This window comes from Canis lupus, chromosome 6 (assembly GCF_048164855.1).
Source record: "Canis lupus baileyi chromosome 6, mCanLup2.hap1, whole genome shotgun sequence".
In the NCBI taxonomy this organism is placed as follows: Eukaryota; Metazoa; Chordata; class Mammalia; order Carnivora; family Canidae; genus Canis; species Canis lupus.
Window position 1 is genome coordinate 4,581,474 of NC_132843.1, and position 20,415 is coordinate 4,601,888.

The 20,415-nt window shown below is 40.6% G+C and overlaps 1 protein-coding gene across 5 annotated transcripts in view; it reads left to right on the plus strand.

The window, feature by feature from the left end:
• The window catches only part of PIEZO2 (piezo type mechanosensitive ion channel component 2), a 440,944-nt gene that overhangs the window by 96,827 nt on the left and 323,702 nt on the right, over positions 1-20,415 (plus strand). The gene's annotated exons all lie outside the window — the stretch shown is intronic.

A 20,415-nucleotide genomic window follows, 5' to 3' on the forward strand; every position in this document is an offset into this window, starting at 1 on the left:
AACAGTGACAAGGTGCTGACTGGGCTGCATCTGCCTTTGAACAGCAGGAACTGGTTCTATCGTTCAGCCATATGTTGCTTATTAAATATTCAGCAGCTAGAGCTTTTACAAAGGCTTTTCATAGGCTCATGCATGTGCAGCAGGGAATAAGGAGCCTCAGCTTCTGAAAGCTGTGCTTGGCTTTTTTCTGTCTGAGCACCAGCTAGTTGGAAGGAGGGAAGGGGTTGGAGAATGGTTACCTGGGAAAGCTAAAAATATTTGCGGTCCAGGGTTTTGCTGATTTATTTTTTAACTTTGTAACACCCTAACAGAGTCTGAATGAATGGGTCCCCTATATTCATTCGCGGAGCCATCTATTCAAGGAAGATAGAGCTATGTGGAGTGGCAGGGCAAGGTGAAGTGTTGACTGATTGATTCATCTGACAAACATTTATGAAGCATTTACTTTTTGCAGGTAGTATGTTACGACCCAGTAGTACAACGGCAAGCAAAAATAAACAAAGGCTTGTCATCCATTTACCATCTATATCTAGTTGGTGATACTAGATGAAGTGCACATTTAGTTTTTTATAATACATTCTAGAGTCTAAATGTAGACAGTCCTCATCATTCAAATATTCTACATCGGTGAATTCGTCTACCTGCTAAAATTCACTTGTCATGCTAGAATAACCCTGGCAATGCTCTCCTTCATGAGCATGTGCAGAGTGGCAGAAACGTGGAGCGGCCCACCATGCACGTTCTCAGTTGAGGAAGAACAAGCTGAAGCTCTGCATTCTTGCTCGAGCTCCCAGACTGTAAACACGTGTCCTTTCTGCAGCCTATCTAGTGCCACGCTTTCCACATTTTGTTCTTTTCGTCTGTGATTTTGCTGTTTGAAATGGTCCCCAGCATAGTGCTGACATACTGCCTCGTGTCCCCAGGGCAAGAAGGATGTGGGGGTGCCCTATGGGGACAATACGTTTATCAGGAAAGCTGAGTCACAGTGCGGTCGGCCGTGAGTTCAGTGTGAATGAATCCACAATGTATATTAAATAATGTGTCTTTAAGCAAACACATAAAACAAAGTTATATATTGATTGGTTGATGAAAATACCATAGCCAGAGATTCTCAGGAGCCTAACCCCGTGTTTCCCCAAGGAGCAGTGACTCTGTATGCTCGAATTCAGTGTTCACGGCAGCGTTATAGAGAATAACTACCTTGAGTAACAAGAATCAACTGTATGCATTTGGCACTAGAAAGTGAGGGGTAGGGTTATAGTAATATAGAGCTTGAAGTAGGAGAGTATGACTGTCATATTGTTTGAAAAGGATTTCTTAAATAGTGCAGTTAGAGTTTTCTTTAACGTGAGTTATGTTACAGCAGCCTAGGAGAGAGTGTGGCTGAGGAGAGCCTCCGTGAATTTGTTGTAACTCTCTCTTTGGCAAGAAGTTCTCTGATTTGCAATTAACAGTCTCTTTTCTGAACTTTTTTCTGAGAGGCCTGGAATTTTAAACTTGAGACACAGGTCTATCTCTGAGAGTGCCACACCATGTTAAATACGTGTTATCCTTACAGATAGGGTATAGAGGAGGGATGTGAGGGACGCTTGCACTTCTGAAATTTTCAAAGTTTAAATAAATTATAATTATATTATAATAATATATAATAATATATAATAATAATAATAATAATTGTTTTTACATTTCACAAAGACTCCTACTCGTTTTTATTTCTATAACATTCCCAGCAATATCCTAATAGATTGGTATTATTATTTTCCTGCCTTACAAATGAGAAATACGTTCATGTTAATTTGCTAGATGCTTATATAAATATATACATATAAAGTTTCTCCTAGATTTTTCAATCCCAATTGCAGATCTAATGAATCCAGATTACGAAGTGTGTGAAAGGAAAGTTATTAGGTATCTTGGATAATGTCAGGACTAGCATATTGATGAGACAATTTTCACTAATTGATATTATTTTAAAACATATCAGTAAGCTCTCTGTTTAGGCAGAAAATGGGTACCCTCTTCTCCATGAATTTCATGAATATTTCTTAATTCTTGGTTCTTGTATAACCTATAGGTCTGTTCTCTTTTTTACAACCTCTGTCTCACCTACATAGAGGCAAAACATCAAAAAAACCCATGCAGATTATAGATAGCCTATATGTACATATGTATGTGGATTCATTATAATCATTAGATAAAATGCAGTATGCCTAGTTCCGTGTGAATTTTAGATAAACACTGAATAACATTTTAGTGTAATTTTTCCCAAGTTGCATGAAACATGCTTAATACTACAGAATTAAATTATTCATTTTTACTTGAAATTCAGATTTCACTGGATTTCTTGCATTTTTATTTGCTAAATCTGGTAACCTTGATAATAATCGTGTGTGTATGTATGTATGTGGGTGTGTTTGTAAAGGGAGGAAATATTCCCTACTTTTTAAAATTACCATTTGCTTGGCTGAGTGTGGGTTCCATACTGAGCATTTCTAAATTCCACTTTATAATTTAAAGCAAAATGTTGATTTACTCTACCAGCTGTTTATACAGATGTGTCATGTTAACAACAAAAGAGATGGAAAATTTCGGGATCCCTGGGTGGCGCAGCGGTTTGGTGCCTGCCTTTGGCCCAGGGCGCGATCCTGGAGATCCGGGATCGAATCCCACGTCGGGCTCCCAGTGCATGGAGCCTGCTTCTCCCTCTGCCTGTGTCTCTGCCTCTCTCTCTCTCACTGTGTGCCTATCATAAATAAATAAAAATTAAAAAAAAAAAAAAAAGAGATGGAAAATTTAATCAGGTTGGGATTATAGTTAGCGGATTAAACTTGTTTTTAGAATACTCCCCAAGTATAGGCTAAAACACTTTTTTGATAACATTTTTTGGGGTCAGAGCCAGTTTACTGAAAAAAATTAAAACTGGAAGTTATCAGAAGAATACTGTAAAGACATATTTTTCTATATCTTATTTAATTATAAATTTAATTCAATTTAGGAGGCTGGTCACGGTCCCCAAGTTACTTTCTTAGCTCAAAGTGCCTACATTTTACAATTAAACTGCCATGAGTTTGATTTCTGGCATTCCTAGTCCTGCCTTTCACAGCTGTACAGTAACATCCTGGTGCGTCCTCCATCAGACACGCCCATCCTGCTCACGGTGACACCTGGCCTTCTGATAGCTTGCTCCCAGGCCCTCAAGAGGTCCTCTTCATTTCTGTCCCTACCCTCCAGACTGCCATTTCGGGCAGCATTACTTCCAGGTCATCATTGTTCTGCTGACAGGCCACTGAGTAATCGTTGGTGGTATTTACTCACAATCTGGCAAGTGCTGGAATGCTTTTATTGGTGAAGCAGCAGAACTTCCTTTTCCCACACTGGCCATCTGATGCTTGGCCACACAAGGGTCAGTGGGAGCTGTGCATACAAAGTGCACACAGCCTGTGCCCCGGCCAGGAGGCATGAGCGTGTGGGATGCCAACTGCACGGCTGGCCTGTGAAGGCTGAGTTCTCCTGACATTGGAGGGGACAACAGATGATTGGGGCCGACACCCAGGCTCTGTCTCTACATTACGTTTCTTAGCGTCTCACTTTGTCAGAGGCAGGTTTTCTCTTGGTTGATCCAAATGAAAACATATAAGTCTCAGGGTAGAGTTGGTGAGAGTGCTCTGTGTTGCCTTCCCCCAAAAGGCTGCTGAAGGATGCATCTTTCCTGGAGAGGACCTTTGGCCTTTACAAATGCTGTGAAATAGATGTCATGGTGAGAAGACCGCCAACCAGGAGCTGGGATAAAATCGGCCAGCTAGAGAAAGTCAGATGGGACATGGCTGTTGTGGGTGAATAGACACTCTAAAAGTTCAATTCTGGGTATAATTTTCTCAAAGATTTTACTTGTTTATTCATGAGAGACACAGAGAGAGGGGCAGAGACACAGGCAGAGGGAGAAGCAGGCTCCCTGCAGGGAGCCCGATGTGGGACTCGATCCCAGGACCCCGGGATCACGCCCTGAGCCAAAGGCAGACACTCAGTTGCTAAGCCACCCAGGCGTCCTGCAGGTATAATTTTCAGTGTCACTGGATTTTGCACCAAGTGGCACTATAGATGTTGAGTGAGCAGATGTTACTCCACTGGAGAATTGGATGAAGTAGCAAGTGGATTAGTTCCTTAAGGAACCTTTACTTAACTTTCCAAATTGCACAGCATTTACATTTTTATGAATTGTATTAAAGCAAGGCTGATTTGTAACATTTTTCTCACATTAAGAACACCCGTACAAAGGACAGAGCAGAAAAATGATGAACACATTTAGTCTAAACACAAAATGACCACAGATGTGGGGAGATAATATGGTAAAACAAACAATGACTAACATCATGATTTCCTCCGGTTCCAACTATTTAGTTTAAAAACCCACTGACCTTTAGAAACAATGAGAGTGGCTGTCTGGAACACAGGATGGGCTCTGTAGTGCTGTTTTTGCTTTGAAATCATGTCTTTGTCCGTTCATGAGCTCAGGGCCATGCTGCCCCACTCACGCTTCTTCTCGTGCATGGACCCTTAACAGCTCCTGCGCTTGATAATCGAATTATTCCTTCTGTTCATTCCTAGAGCCCTGTGATTCCATTTGGGGAACCCATGAGCTATGTCATACTATCTCCTCAGCAGCTCCTCTGAACTCCCAAGTGTGCGTATTTCAGGGCACACATCACTGTCCAGGGTTCCACTGGCGTGTTATCTCAGAGGGTTTGGAGCAACGATCAGAACAGTATAGTGGAGTGGGAACGACTTGATAAATCATGTTTTAGAATTTTCTTCAGTTTTCCCAGCTGCCAGGGTCTATCAAAATACCGATAGCTGACTCTCCCTCCTCCCTGTGACTTCTTCAGGAGGCAGCAGAACATTCTGGGCTCTGGAACCTGTCTTGTTGGAGAGGGGATCCTGTTTCCACCAGAGGGAGCCACGTTGCCCCAAACAGTTCACCAACTGTGGGATTCCAGGCCTTTCAGACAATTCCCACTAACCCCATTTAATTGACCTCATTTACACTTTTCTCTAGAAAAATAAAGATAAATTTCAATAATCCTTATATTGATTATTATTTGAGTTTGAATTGTGAGAACAGCCAGCATTTTTTTTTTTTTTTTTTGAAAAGGAGACCAACAGAACACAGTTTCATGAAAATCAAACTTACTGGAAAGAAAAGTAGCGTTAATGCAAGAACTGACTTAATGCTGAGACCAAAATACACTTTCCCTCTAAATTGAGGTTAATGATGGGGCTGGGGACCAGAGAGCAGGAGAAAAGATTTCAGAAAGGGAATTACACTGCCATAAGTACAAAGGCAGAAAGTGACCTTTATGAGCAGGTACATAGATAATAGTAGATTGTATTTCTATGTGGATGATAGAACGCAGAGCATTAGAGAGCATCCCCCGGCACATCCTTCTGTGCTGTCATGAATTCAAGAAGAGCAGCAAAATACCCGCTTTACATAACTGATTTCATTATATCAGAGACATGTGATGCGATTATTTTATCAATGGTGAAGATGACAGCTATGTTCTCATTCTATTCTCATCAGTATACTCATTACTTCTGAGATATTTATGGAAGATTTTTAAAGTTGGGATGTAAGATACAAAGAAATATAAAGAATCCAGTGTATCTATACTCATGGAATTTACCATCTAATTCTGAGATTCCACTGGGGAGTAATGTTACATGATGTCACATTGCATCAGTGGTAGGAATAATAGCACAAATAACTAGAGTTTACTGTTATGTAACTAAAGAGGGGGGCTTGTCCTGGGTGGTGAGGAGCAACTACTGAAAGTCCTGATTTTACTTTGACATAATTAATATTTAACCCCATCTTTCAGACAGCGTTTGGCCAATAACAACTCTGTATTTTACGGCTTCTCCTAAAGAGTGAGAGCACATCCGTGTCAGCTGTGAAGAGCTGTATCTGGGGTTTTCTGGGATACAGTTTATCCAAGGGCTCTTTCAACTGTACAACTCTCTTGATTAAAAAGTATGAGTCCATTTGGGTGTCTGTAAGGCAGCCAGGAGGATTGGGGAGTTTAACACAGTTGTGTTTCCTGTTAATAGAAAAGCATCAGGAAAAGAAATCCTTGGGGGAATCTTAACATATCCAGTGTTTAAATCTGTTTTTCTTAATTCTTAATCCTGAGGGTAGGGATGGAAAGGGAGAGTGTGTGTGCATATGTGTATGCGTGTGCACATGTGTATGTGCATGCGTGTTTGTGTCTCTGTGTACACATGCATGTGTGCATGTGTATCTCTGAGTACATGGGTATATGTGTGTATTTGCGTGAACCTGTATGTGTGCATGTGTACATGTACGTGTGTGTGTGTCTGTGGGGGGAGTACATACATGTCTATTTAAAATAGATCCAATTTAAGAAGTGGTTTATTTTAGTCAAGGCCATGAGAAGAAACAGGAGAATGAGAAAGTCAGGAGAATTTACCTCAACATTTGCCCGCATGCTTGAAAGAATAGTACTGTTCTATAACACCGAGCCAGAAACTGGAACATAACAAAGACCTTGCCCAGAGCAAACTGGTTTTAGAAGGAATCTGTTAAAATGATGTCTCTACCATGCTATAGAAACTGGCACAACTTTTTTTCCTTTCTGCCTATAGAATGTTCCATTTGTCTGAGAAAGTAAAGTGAGTTTTTGGGTGTTACCTTCTGCAGAGAGTGTGCTGCTATCACCTAGTCATTGGTTGAGAGGGCAGTGGTCGTGGGCTTTCTGCGTGCAGACCAGAGCACTCCTGCTTCTTCCCCTCAATGCGAGAGTACACCTGCTTCCTCCCCTTCCTTTTATTTCTCTCCTTTCCTTTCCTCTTCAGCTTCATGCGATCGATTGTACAGATGATGTGAGTTCATTTAAAACTAATTTTGTAAATTAGACACGCTATAAACAGTGGCCCTGGGTCACTTATTTTGTTTAAGGATGCATTCAACAACTACCAACATGCTTCCAGTCAAGGCTAAGGTAGTTTCAAGGCTATAATCTCAAAAAAATGGAAAAATTAAAAAATTGGGAAAATGAAGCATAGCCCTTAATTTATCCCTCACAACTGTGCTTATGATTTGCGTGGAGCTTTTCTCTTTTCTTTTCTTTTCTTTTTTTTTCTTTTTTTTTCTTTTCTTTTTTCTCTTTCCTTCTCTTTTACATTTTACCAATGAAGAGATTTAAATATAGAGAAGTTACATAATTTATCCAAAGCCATAAAGTAATAAGCAAGAGGTGAAATCCATACAGGAACCCACACTTCTGACTTCTAATCCAGTGCTCTTTGCTTAGTACCATAGTGCTTTACTCGGCCCGGCTTTGTGTCTATGTGCCATAGATGCTTGGAGGAAGTTTGCGTAAGAAGCATGATCCTCCAGACCCCCGGAGTGTCGAAAAATGACAGGTGATGAGGAGAAAATGAATTGGGCCTAACACTTCTGGAATGGATGGAGATTCTCAAATAAGTCTCAAGACTTACACTTGGTGTGGTCAGTGGTTACCTTTTAATTTCCTGTCATTGAGGAAGTCTGGGTTAAAAACTAGGGAGAAAAATACAACTTAGAAATAATATTGCTCAGCTACATAGCTTGAAGACTTATGGCTTTTCCTTGCAAGGAGTTTACGTTATGCAAATATAATTTGATGAACTCTTTGTGAATAGGAGGTATGATGTTTATGGCTGTGTTATTTTATAGCGATTCTGGTGCCTGGGATCTGGGAAAGAGGAAAGCTATACAGGCTCTAATATTGCTAAAGTTCTCTTAAGGTGTGGTGAACATCTTTTATAGCGTTTGCGCCAACAGAAAAACAAGTGTGATACCATCCGTCTTGTGTTACTTCTGGCTTGTTTTACTTAACTGAGAAGTCGAGGTGTGTGTGCATGTATGAGTGCATGTGGTAAAGAGACATTCAGGTTCTTATTAGGACCAGAAGTGTTTTTTATTTGGGGAAACTCAAACTTGAAAAGAAGATGAGTTTGCCAAAACTAATTAATTAATTAATTAATTTTAAAAGATTTTATTTATTTATTTATTCATGAGACACACACACACACACACAGAGGCAGAGACACAGGCAGAGAGAGAAGCAGGCTCCATGCAGGGAGCCCGGTGTGGGACTTGATCCTGGGGCTCCAGGATCACACCCTGAGCTGAAGGCAGATGCTCAACCCTGAGCCAACCAGGCGTCCCAAGCAAAAATCATTTAAAAGTTTAATAATCCTACTTGGATGAAAAAGTGTTAGGTCCAATCCAGTTTGTCCTCATTATCTGTCATTTTTCAACCCACCTGGAGGTCTGGGAGATCGTGCTTCTAATTTTGCACACTTGATTGCACCTGAGAAGTCACAGAGTACCCAGTTATTCCCAGAGCTTTGGGGACTTCCATGGGGAATTATGGTCCTGAGAGAAATCCCAACAAGGTTATTAGGCTTCACTACTTCATCTTTCTTCAGGTAGGACACTTTGTCTGGCAGACTGCCGGCATGCCTGTCCCTGGTTTCACCTGCGTCTGTCAGCCAGGATGTCTTCTGGAAAGCAGGGCTGGAAGCACAGAAGGTCCTTTCAGAAGCAGTGGAAGGATGTCATCCTCTGTGTGTGTGTGTAATTCCCTCTCCTTCGAATCTACAACAAGCTTTCTCTTCTGCACCCTATGGGACATAATGTCTCAACTTTACAAGCAAGGGCTCCTCAGATATCTTCAGTTATTGGGGATATTCTGATAAGTGTGAATTGTGCCTCCAACCAGATTGTATTTTCCTTTTATTTTAACCTCTTTATAGGAGACAGAGTGAGAGCTCAATAGTTGCTTTGTAGTTTAGCTTCTTTTTCTTTTTCTTTTTTCCCCATCCCCTATTTCACCCATCCCCCTGCCCCCTCCCCTCTGGTAACTATCACATTGTTCTCTATAGTTAGGAGTCTATCTCTTGGTTTCTCTCTTTCTCTCTCTTTTTTTGTTCCTCTGTTCATTTTCTTTTCTTTCTTTTTTTTTTTTGTTTCTTAAATTCCACATGTGAGTATATCATCCAGTATTTGTCTTTCTCTCACTTATTTGTCTTAGCATTATACTCTCTAGCTCCATTTGTGTCATCACAAATGACAAGATTTCCTTCTTTTGTATGGCTGAATAATATTCCATTGTGTATCTGTACACCATCTTTTTTTATCTATTTCCCAATTGATGGACACTTGGGTTGCTTCCATATCTTGGCCATGTTAATAATGCTGCAATAAACATTGAGGTGCACATATCTTTTCAAAATAGTGTTTTTGTTTTCTTTGGGTGAATACTCAATAGTGGAATTGGTGCATTATAAGGTAGTTCTACTTTGAACTACTTGAGGAATCTCCATGCTATTTTCCAGAGTGACTGCACCTCTTTGTATTCCAACAGTGCAAGAGGGTTCCCCTTCTCTGCATCCTCGCCAGCATCTGTTGTTTCTCATGTTGATTTTATTTTATTTTATTTTATTTTATTTTTAATTTTTGTTTATTTATGATAGTCAGAGAGGGGGAGAGAGAGAGAGAGAGGCAGAGACATAGGCAGAGAGAGAAGCAGGCTCCATGCACCGGGAGCCCGACGTGGGACTCGATCCCGGGTCTCCAGGATCGCGCCCTGGGCCAAAGGCAGGCGCCAAACCGCTGCGCCACCCAGGGATCCCCCCTCTCATGTTGATTTTAATCATTCTGACGGATGTAGCGTGATATCTCATTGTAGTTTTGATTTGCATTTATCTCCCTGATAATGAATAATGATGAGCATCTTTTCATCTGTCTGTTGGCCAGCTGGATGTCTTCTTTGGATAAATGTCTGTTCATGTCCTCTGCCTATTTTAAATTGGATTAATTGTATTTAGAGTGTTGAGTTGTATAGTTTAGCTTATTTTTAAATGGATAAATTATCAATACTAGTTTTCATTTCTGCTTCTAATCCACCTTTATTTTGCCAAATATAGGCTACCTGCTTTTGAGCTGAAATGATGGATTGTTCGGTAAATATGTGACTTACCTGTGATAAGTGTTACAACATGATTCTGTATGAGACTCCTGTTTTATGAGTTAGAGGCCTGGGATGTTTTTAAAAGTTCCAACTGTGAACACAAAGTGCTTAGACTTGAGTAAAGTGTATCCTTCCTATGGTGTGAGGGCAGTGTCTTGATTCATCATTCTCAAGAGTAGGATGTAACAGTGATCATCGGAATAACCTGGTCTGGCATGCAGATACTTACCTAATATTAGAATAATTCAGCATCAAGAAGATATAAATGTAATTCATTTTATTATGATTTTAGTGATACTTTCTTTCAATTTATCCCATAGGACATACCTAATAGGCCTGGACTGGTTACACAGGTAAAAGCAGCCTCTAATAAGTCAATGCCTTCAGTACTATCAAAAGGTTTATTATTTTTTTAAGATTTTATGTATTTATTCATGAGAGAGAGGCAGAGACACAGGCAGAGGGAGAAGCAAGCTCCATGCAGGGAGCCCAACATGGGACTCAATCCCAGGACTCCAGGATTGCACCCTGGGCCGAAGGCAGGCGCTAAACTGCTGAGCCACCCAGGGATCCCCTATCAAAAGGTTTATATAAAATATTTACATATATTTATCAAGTATAAATATTCAGTTCTTAAATCTATAACCCACTTTATTCCAAATAGATAAATCTAGGGATAAAGTTAATAGCCAAGGTTCTGCAGACTTTAGCAGAGGTGGGTTCATAGGAAACACCAAGCATTTTAGCAGCTAAGTAAAAAAGGGAAACCGCTAAAGAAGGCAGAGACCCTATGATGGAAAGCGTTAGGTTTCTCAGAAGTATAACAATTCCTAATACTGTGGTGTAGAGTCCGTTCTTATTCATCCTCAGGACAGGGAGCCTGTGAGATGCTGTGACCCTCTTTCTTACAATCTCTTCAGGAAACAAAATTCTGGGGACTACACCCCCTGTAAGATAAAATTTAGATTCTTCAAGGGAACAGAGGATTGCATTTGTTTGCGGCTGAGATTCTCCATGCTGTAGTCACAGCACATTAGGCTGGCCAGCTGAATCTGTACCTAGGCCTCCAGTCGGCTGCACCTATGTGGATGAGGGCCTGGCATCGGGCAGCTCTGACCCGGTGTTGCAGAGCTCCCCCGGGGCTGCTCCTTAGCTTCCAGGCCATCCTCCAGACACCAACTTCTTGCCAACAGGCATAGATAGGGAGTGACAGAGATCTTGAATTGCTGCCCTCCAGCAGATACCTGGAGTATATAGACTATTGCTGCCCATTAGGAGAGAACCCAGTGGGCTCTTAGAGTCAGAGTGTCATGTTTTTTGGAAGATAGCTGATTGACAAGGAGCTGCTGCTCCTGGTTAGCACGGCCTCCCTACTCATCGTCATCTTACTGTTTAGCCCTCCGTGGACACTTTTCAGGGGGCAAAAGCAGCTTCCACTCCACATTGGTGGTCTTGGATGTTGTGTTCCCCTCACAGTTAGCCTGTGATTCCTGCACTGGAGGAGGCGCAGTGGCCTGCTGCTCTTCAGCCGCTGCACACTGCGTGCGAGATGTGCTCTTGGCCCAGAGGCTGGCCGGGCCCGCCGAGGAGGGGCTGCACCTGCCTTGGCTCCGCGGGCTAAGGATGGTCTTGGGCCACCTCCTGACTCATTTCGAGTGTTGATGAAAAGCACAGCCTGGCAGTCAGGAAGCAGCCACTTGCTGAGCACACTATCCATGGCTTCAGAAGGATTATGACTGCGGGTACTTGACGCTAGCGGATTTTTTAAACAGGTGGAAACCGAGGTGTTTGCTTCGGTTCCACTCACGAGCAGGGAGTCAGCAGGGCTGGGCGGACACAATCCTAAAAAGATGGCACGTTTAATTTAATAAATAGACTTTCCTCCTTCCCCCAGTCCTTCCTTAAAAGAGAAAAGAATGTCATTCTGTTTGAGCCAGAAGGGAGTCAGGTGAAACTTTTGACTCAAACAGCTCAGGAGAGCTGGCCGGTGAGCATGACCTTTAGACACACCTGAAAGATGTGGTCAGCTCCAGCCATCCTTGCAAATGTGCATGCACAGCACCAGGGAAGAGGAAGCCACTCATGCATCCCGCCAAAGTCTTGGGGCTTTTCAAAACAGTGTCAGACATTAAAATGTGACCTTTTTTTGTCCCTTCAGTTTCAACTCAGCACGACGTTAGGATGAGTTTTTCAAATGTTGGGTTATGTAACCCAACCTAGTAAAACTCTGCAGGTAATATTTTTGCAGGGATGCTGGGGAAAAAAAAAACATTGTCAGCTTTGCAAATTCTTTGTGATTATGCACCTAATTATGTTAAAAATCCCATGCCTGTTCGGTCATATGCCAACTTTAAATCATATTTTGAGGTCCTCTGAGCAGCCGTTGTGAGAGCAATGCTTTTCCTCTCCACACGGCTGGGCTGCACCACAGAGAGTGTTTCGTTTCTGGCAGGAGAAACATGTGTCTGACTCTTGTTACGTTGTTTATGTTTTGAGACTGACTTTCTCAGTGAGCTGCAGTTATTTTGACATTAGGCTTTGGAGACAATTTCCAGGAGTCAAACGTTTGTCATGGAATGTGCCCCTCCAGCATCTTCTAGGTGGTGCTGTCAAAAAAAAAAAAAAAAAACATGGCAAAATGAGTCTTCCTCTAAGTCAACATTATGCTAACTTTGACATTAATCACACTTTAAATACAAATACATGACAGACAGATGGCTTGCACAGGGTCAGTGCCATATCTGTGTTAGACTGGCAGGAAAGAGATGGGCATCGCCAGCTAGCATCGACCTGAATTGCTAGTGGTCTAGTGTCTACACTCAGAAATTCCATAAACTTGGAATCAAATCCTGCCTTCTCCACTGCATAATCTCAGGCTTCGGTAAGCCACATTGTGCCTCTAAACCTTGGTTTCCTCATTTGTAAAATGAAGATTAAACTAGTACCCACTTGGTCTAATGTGTCATTTAAGGCCAGTGTTTCTTTATGGATCTTTTTATGGATCTTCTATCTGGATGATCTAACCACTGATGTAAGTGGGTTGATAAGCCCCCTACTGTTATTATATTAGGGCACACTTCTTCTTTTATGTCTGTCAGTGTTTGCTTTATATATTTAGGTGCTTCTGTGTTAGACACATAAATATTTATGAACATATGTCCTTTTCTTAGATCGGCCTCCTTTATCATTAAGTAATGCCCTTCTTTGTCTTTTGTTATAGTGGCTTTTTCTTTAAAAAAAAGATTTTATTTGTTTATTTGACAGAGAGGGAGAGAGCACAAGCAGGGGGAGCAGCAGGCAGAGGGAGAGAAGAGGCAGAAGTAAGCTCTCCCCTGAGCAAGGAGCCTGATGTGGGGCTCCATCCCAGGACCCTGGGATCATGACCTGAGCTGAAGGCAGACACGTAACTGACCAAGCCACCTGGCGCCCCTTATAGTCTTTGTTTTAAGGTTGATTTTGTCTAATATGAGTATTGTTACACTGGCTTTCTTTTTCACTTCCATTTGCACAAAATATCTTTTCTTATCCCTTCACTTTCACCTGCGTGTGTCTTTAGCTTTGAAGTGAGTCTCTCATAGGCAGCATATAAATGGAACTTATTTTTTCATCCATTCCACCATCCTCTATCTTTTGATTAGAACATTTAGTCCATTTATATTTAAAGTAATTGTTGGTAGATACGTAGTTATTTGTTAATTTTTTCTGGTTGTTTTGCAGTTCTTCTTTGCTCCTTTCTTCATCTCTTGGTTTCTCCTTTTGTGGCTTAATGGTTTTCTTTAGTGCTATGTTTGGGTTCCTTTCTTCTTGTGTATTTATTGTAAGTTTTGGGTTGTAGTTACCGTGAGGTTTATGTATATGTATGTGTATATACAGAAAAGTTTAAGATGAAAGTCACTTAAATTTGACTGCATTCTAAAAGCATTACATTTTTTTTGCCCCATCCCCATTTTATGTCTTAGACGTCATATTTTACATCTTTTTATTATGTGGGTCTCTTAACTTATTACACGTCCCTTAATTGCAACAACCTATTATAGTTGTAGTCAATTTTACTATTTTTTGTCTTTTAGTCTTCATAATAACTTTTTAAGTGGCTGATTCACTGCTTTTATTATATAATTGCCTTTACTAGTGAGATTTTTTTTCTTTCATATATTCTCTTTATTTCTAGTGATGGCCTTCTCTTTTCTGCTGAAAGAGCATCCTTTAACATTTTTGTGTAAGGCTGTTTTAGTATTGATGAACTCCTTTAGCTTTTGCTTGTCTGGAAAACTCTTTTTTAAAAAAATATGTTATTTATTTATTCATGATAGAGAGAGAGAGAGACAGAGAGAGAGAGAGAGAGAGAATAAGAGAGAGAGAGAGAGAGAGGCAGAGACACAGGCGGAGGGAGGAGCAGGCTCCATGCTGGGAGCCCGACGTGGGACTCGATCCTGGGACTCCAGGATCGCGCCCTGGGCCAAAGGCAGGTGCTAAACCTCTGAGCCACCCAGGGATCCCCTGGAAAACTCTTTATGTCTCCTTCAGCTCTGAACCTTGTTGGGTAGAGTATCCTTGATGGTATTCTCTCATACACTGTTGGTAAAAATGTAAATTGATGCTGACACTATGGAAAACAGTGTGAAGGTTCCTCAATTAATTAAAAATAAAACTACCATACAATTTAGCAATTTCATTTCTGGTGATTTATTCAAAGAAAACAAAATCACCAATTTGAAGAGATATATGCACCTATATGTTCATTGCAGTACTATTTATTGGTATCCAAGATATGGAAGCAACGCTGTGTCCATTGTTAGACGAATGGATAAAGATATGGTGTGTGTGTATATAAATATACATACATACACATCCTGGGATATCACTCAGCTTTAAAATATGAAATCTTGCCATTTATGACAACAGGGATGGACTGAGAGGGTATTATGCTAAGTGAAGTAAGTCAGATGGAGAGAGATAAATATTGTGTGATTTCACTTATATGTAGAATCTAAACAAACAAACAAACAAACAAATGAGCAAACAAAACAGAAACAGACTTATAGATACAGGAAAGAAACTGTTGGTTACCTGAGGCAGAAGAGGTTATTAGTGGGTGAAATAGGTGAAGGGGATTGAAAGGTTCAAACTCCAGTTATAAAATAAATAAATCATAGGGATGTAATGTACAGCATAGAGAATATAGTCAATAATATTATAGTAATTTTTAATGGTGATAGTAAGATTTATCATGATTTGTCATGAGGATCATTCTGTAACATGAAAATATTGAACCACTACTATGTACACCTGAAGTTAATAGGCTATAGTATGTTAATTATACTTCAATTAAAAAAAAAAAACAACAGTACCCACCTCAGTGTCATAAGGAGCATTCAGTGACACAATATGCCAGGCTCAGAGCAAGTTCTTAATAGATATTAGCTATCATTATTTCCCTAACTGTCCATATCTGACCAGTTAGAAGAAGGGTGACTGACGCCATTGGTCACTTTTACCTTCATTCCTTCTTTTCCTGGGCTGTGAGTTGAGCACTATCTTTGAATGGAAGGGTCTCAGGACCTTGAATTCCCATTCCTTGTCCATATGCCAACCAGAGTGGCTAAAGTATTTACACTTGCTCTAGGGCAGTCCCAGAATAGCTCCCTGTACTAAGAAAGTATGGGCTGAGGTTGAGTGAGTCTTTATTCCCAGGTGAGGGAAGGCTATAACGGGCAGATGCTATTACCTTCTGTCTGCAGACACGGAAATGAATGGCCAGTAGTGGTGTCAATGTCACTGATTCCTTTTCAGAAATCTCTGTGGCCTAGTTAAGAGACCCCTGAGCTTTGTTTCAAATGTTGTCTTCTATCCTTCAGACCATACTGGAGACCTGAAAATCAATGTTGGAACTGAAAGCTATCTGCTGCTGTATTTATTGGAGTTTTAAATTCCTTCCATTCACAAAGGTTTTTTTTTTATTTCATAGTCTTATTCTTCAAATTAAATAAAATAATTAATATCAAGTATTTCTGGCACATGACAGGTCTTCAGAAGTGTTAGTTCTCATTATTATTATCATCATTAGAATCAGATGTAAATATGTGTGTGTGTGTGTGTGTGTGTGCACTCATGAGAAAGAGTTTTGAAGATGTGGTGGTGAAAATAAAGGGTTAGGCTGATATTCATCTGGCATGCACCTGTGCAGCTAAATGGATTCTAGAGAATTAAAATATAACCAATAGGCTAATAAATAGCCATTGCCCTGAGCCCCATCCCCACTGCCCTAATGTCCCAGTTCTCAACACCTCCAACACCTCCTCCATGACCATGAGACCACCTTATGATACAGCATCTAGAGGGTTACACTTGACTCATCCAAAGACCCGCAGAACCCTTCCCCAGTGATAAAACTAGCATTAGTTCTGAGCATATGGTTTCTGGGTCAGACTGGTGTTAAGTAACTTGAATATTATTAATGGAAAAATTATAAAAATATAAAAATAGGACAACTTGAGTATTAACTTTGTGGAAATTAAAATATCAAAATAGTAAGCTCCAGAGTTGTAAAATTCAGCTGCTTTGGGAAGCGAGTGGGCCAATTAAAAATTCTAGTAGACTTCACCAACAGTTTTTCTGATATAAAATCTGAGAATTAAGAGTAGGATATAATTTTAAAAATCATGATGTGTGAAATTTATTTTCTTGTAGACAAAAAGTAGACCTGTTCAAGATCCTGATGGGCCAATTAGAAAATTACAAAAGCAAGATTTTATCATCGTGAAGTAGTTTATTTGAGATTGACTCTGGAATTCTACTAAAAGTATAAATGCTTTTCACAGAGCAACTAGAACAAAACCCAAGTTAATAAAAAAAGTGATTATTTAGTGAAATACCTTTCTGTAGATGCTCATCTTTATGGACATACTTTACAGTCTCAGTAAATGATTCATCTTGAATGTGCCCAGCCCTGGACTAGGTCTTGCCAAGAATCTACAAGTGGACAGCACCACTCCTGCCTAGACAACCTGGGTCCTCAACACGGACCCAGAGGAGACCAGAGTTTCTGGCCCTTCACTGGGGAGGGAGCCAAGCTGACATTGTATTTGACTTTTGGAAACCAGGATGGAAGTAAAACTTGATGAAGCTATCTGGTGAATAAATGCTAGGGCTTTCTAACTGATATTGGGCACTCCTAATTACATTGGGCAGTTGCCTGATCTTGGACAAAGTCACCTACTTGGGCCTTCCTTTTCTCATCACAGGGTCAGGGGTTGAACTCAAGGAGTACATAAGGACACTTCTAAATAATAAAGGAAAGGTGGTCCCAAAACTAAAGGAAAATTTATAGAGAATACTAAGAAGAAATGCTGATTTTTCTTGATTCCTAGATATATTTTTCTTTTTGTTTTGGAATTTTGAAAATTATAAAATGGCTCATAATGGAGGAGCAAGCTGTCTTATAGTCTCTACTTCCATCACACCTGTGGATTTGACCATGGATAGTATCTATTCAGATGCTTGATGCCTTAGGTGAATTTGTTTACATAAGAGCACTACAAGGACAGGTAAAATAAGATAAAAATTAAGAGAGAGGCAAACTATAAGAAACACCAAGCTCTAAGAAACAAACTGAAGGTTGTTGGAGGGCAGGGGAGTGCAGGGTTGGGGTAACTGTGTGAGGCATTAAGGAGGGCACTTGATGTAATGAGCCCTGGGTGTTATTTGCAACTGACGAATTACTAAATTCTACCTCTGAAACTAAAACAAAAAACACAGAGAGATTGATTTCTTGGCTGAAATTTTGGATGGTAACATGTCACTTAAAATTCTTTAGAAATAGCATAGTATGAGAAGCATTGGCATTGAAAGATGTGTATGCAGAATACTGTCTTCTTACATTACTTAAAGGCAATAAGAATCCCCAAATTTTTCAGAAGAGATAAAATCTTTTCAGGCTGGTTAAAGTCATTCAGATCAATTCATGCATATTGCTGCCCACTGAAGGGGACAGACCATCCCCAGGGAAGGTGACAGTGATTGTAGTTACTGATTGGGTTCAGTGCTGTGAAGAAGATGAGGGCAGTGGTGTGAGAGAGGAAACAGGTGCTGGAGGAGTCACCTTCTTTAGAGGGACAGGTAAGGTGTCTCTGATGAAGGAAGAAAAGCCAGCCAAGTGAAGAATGGGGCAGAGTGGGGACACAGAGGGGATCCTCCTGGAGGGAGAGAACTATACATGCCTGTTGGCCTGTGGAGGAACGGGGTGGGGGGGGCTGAGTGGCTGGCATGGACAGGAGTGAGAGATGCCCAGAGCCGGAGCTCTGATGATAATCAAGGCTGTGTAGTCTCTGGCCAAGAATTTAGATGCTATTCTAAGTGCAGTGGAGAACCCTTAATGAGTTGTAAGCAGGAGAATGGTCTTATGTGCTGTTTTAAGGATTATAACTATGCAAGGTGATGGATGTTAACTGAACATACTTTGCTAATCATTTCACAATATATACACCACCACGTCAGTATGTTGTGCACCTAGAACAAACACAACACTACATGTCAAGCATAGCTCAACATACAGAAAACAACCCGTCCAAGGCTGGAGTGGGAAGAGAAATGAAAACGGGGGGCGGAGGCAGGACCAGCTGGGGAGCGGGGCCGGCTGGGGGCTGGGCCAGCATGGGGACAGCAGCCACAGGGGCAGACCTTTGTCATCTGTTTGGGAGAGGAGAGTTAAAGAAGTCCTTGGTTTCAAGTTTTGAGCAACTGGCTGGGTGGTGGTGCACATTTACTGAAATGAAGGTAGTGCAGAGCTCATGGAGGAAAACTCAGTTTCCTTTTAGATGTGATATGTTTGGGTTGGCAAGGAATCTGCCAAACAGTGCTGCCATGTGGGCCAAATTCAGATATAATTTCAAGTGGAATATGAAGAAAGCCTAGGTTAAATTTTAACTGTGATTGTGGGAATTTAATGTAATATCCTGGTAATCTTATGCTATTATAAATTAGTAAATTTTACAGTTAGCATGGTGTTGCGCAGCTGTTGCTGAAGTCACTGATGGTGTAGCTTGCAATCCCCGTTGCTTTAGATGTAAAGTAAAACGCTCCCTGCCATCATAGCTAATTTTCTTTCAAGTCTATTCCTGGGACATTGACCGTGGTCTTTGGCATGGGGGCACTTGATGAATTTTTGCTAAGGAAATGAACTAGTAGGTCTTTTGATAAAGTACCAAGTACAAGAAAGTCCAAGATTAATGATCTCAACACTGTGGTCAACTCTGGGTGGCCACATACTACTCAAAACTGCTCAGACTGTCAGTTGTATCTCTTTCCAAAATATCTTAGGATCTATCCAAGGTAACACAAATGCCTAAAATGGCAGACTTTGTGGTCTGGCTCCACTTTGTCACACATCATCATGGGAGATGTTAAAGTAAACCTCAGTGACTATGCTGTCACTCGAACATGATGCTCCTGCCCTCTATAAGATGCCCCAAGTGCAGCAAAGCCTGGTTTCTTTCCTGGAATTTGATTCTGCAAGCAGAATACCAACTGGAACTTCTCAGAAGTACATCTCAGGGTGCCACCACACCTAAATATGAATGTGAGCATCAGATCTGTAAACAGAAGTCCCCACTTGCTTGTCGTTCTGTGACAGCACTTGTGGAAACTTAGGGACTTTATTTGCAGGTCCCCCTGAACTGACCATGAATAGCAAATCTCCTGGTTTTGTGGTGTCCTTCTCAGGTAGGGTTTTTGAAGAATTTAGCAAAAAAGATCTTATTTTAGTAAAACTCTTTTAGACTGCTTAACAATTAAGTCTGTTCTGCTATTTCAGAAAGAAAAAAAAAAGCAATGTAAAAACCTCTTAAATGGAAAAAACCACTTACCAAGTCATAAGCTGAGACTCCAGTATTGAGCTGAAACTCTAAATGATATATCAAGATCACTATTAGACCTGGAGTTACAGTGAATGGCTATTTTCACTTAATGCTAATGATTTCTATGTTTGTTTGCACAGCATAATTGTGAAAGAATTCCCCAAATGGAACTTAAGCTCCGCTGAACTTCCATTGTCCATCAACCAATTACCTATGACAGATGTTTAAATTACATTTTCTCCAGGTTTTTGTTTCTTTTTAAAGATACCAACAGTGGTTTCTGAAGAAACCCATGCAAATAAAATGTGAAGTTGAAGATCGTTCCAGATGATTTTTACATATGGCTCTCATACAAAGCTTAGGTTATATTGAAAATTAAATTTTAAATGATATTTCCCATTTCACTGTCAATTTGATTTTTTTTTAACCTCTTGAGCCCTATGACCAAAGTTCCCAGACAGGAGCATTCGAGGCGGCCTGGTGGTCCCTGCAGTATTTGCTTGACTAGTTTGAGTAGCCCCTCATTT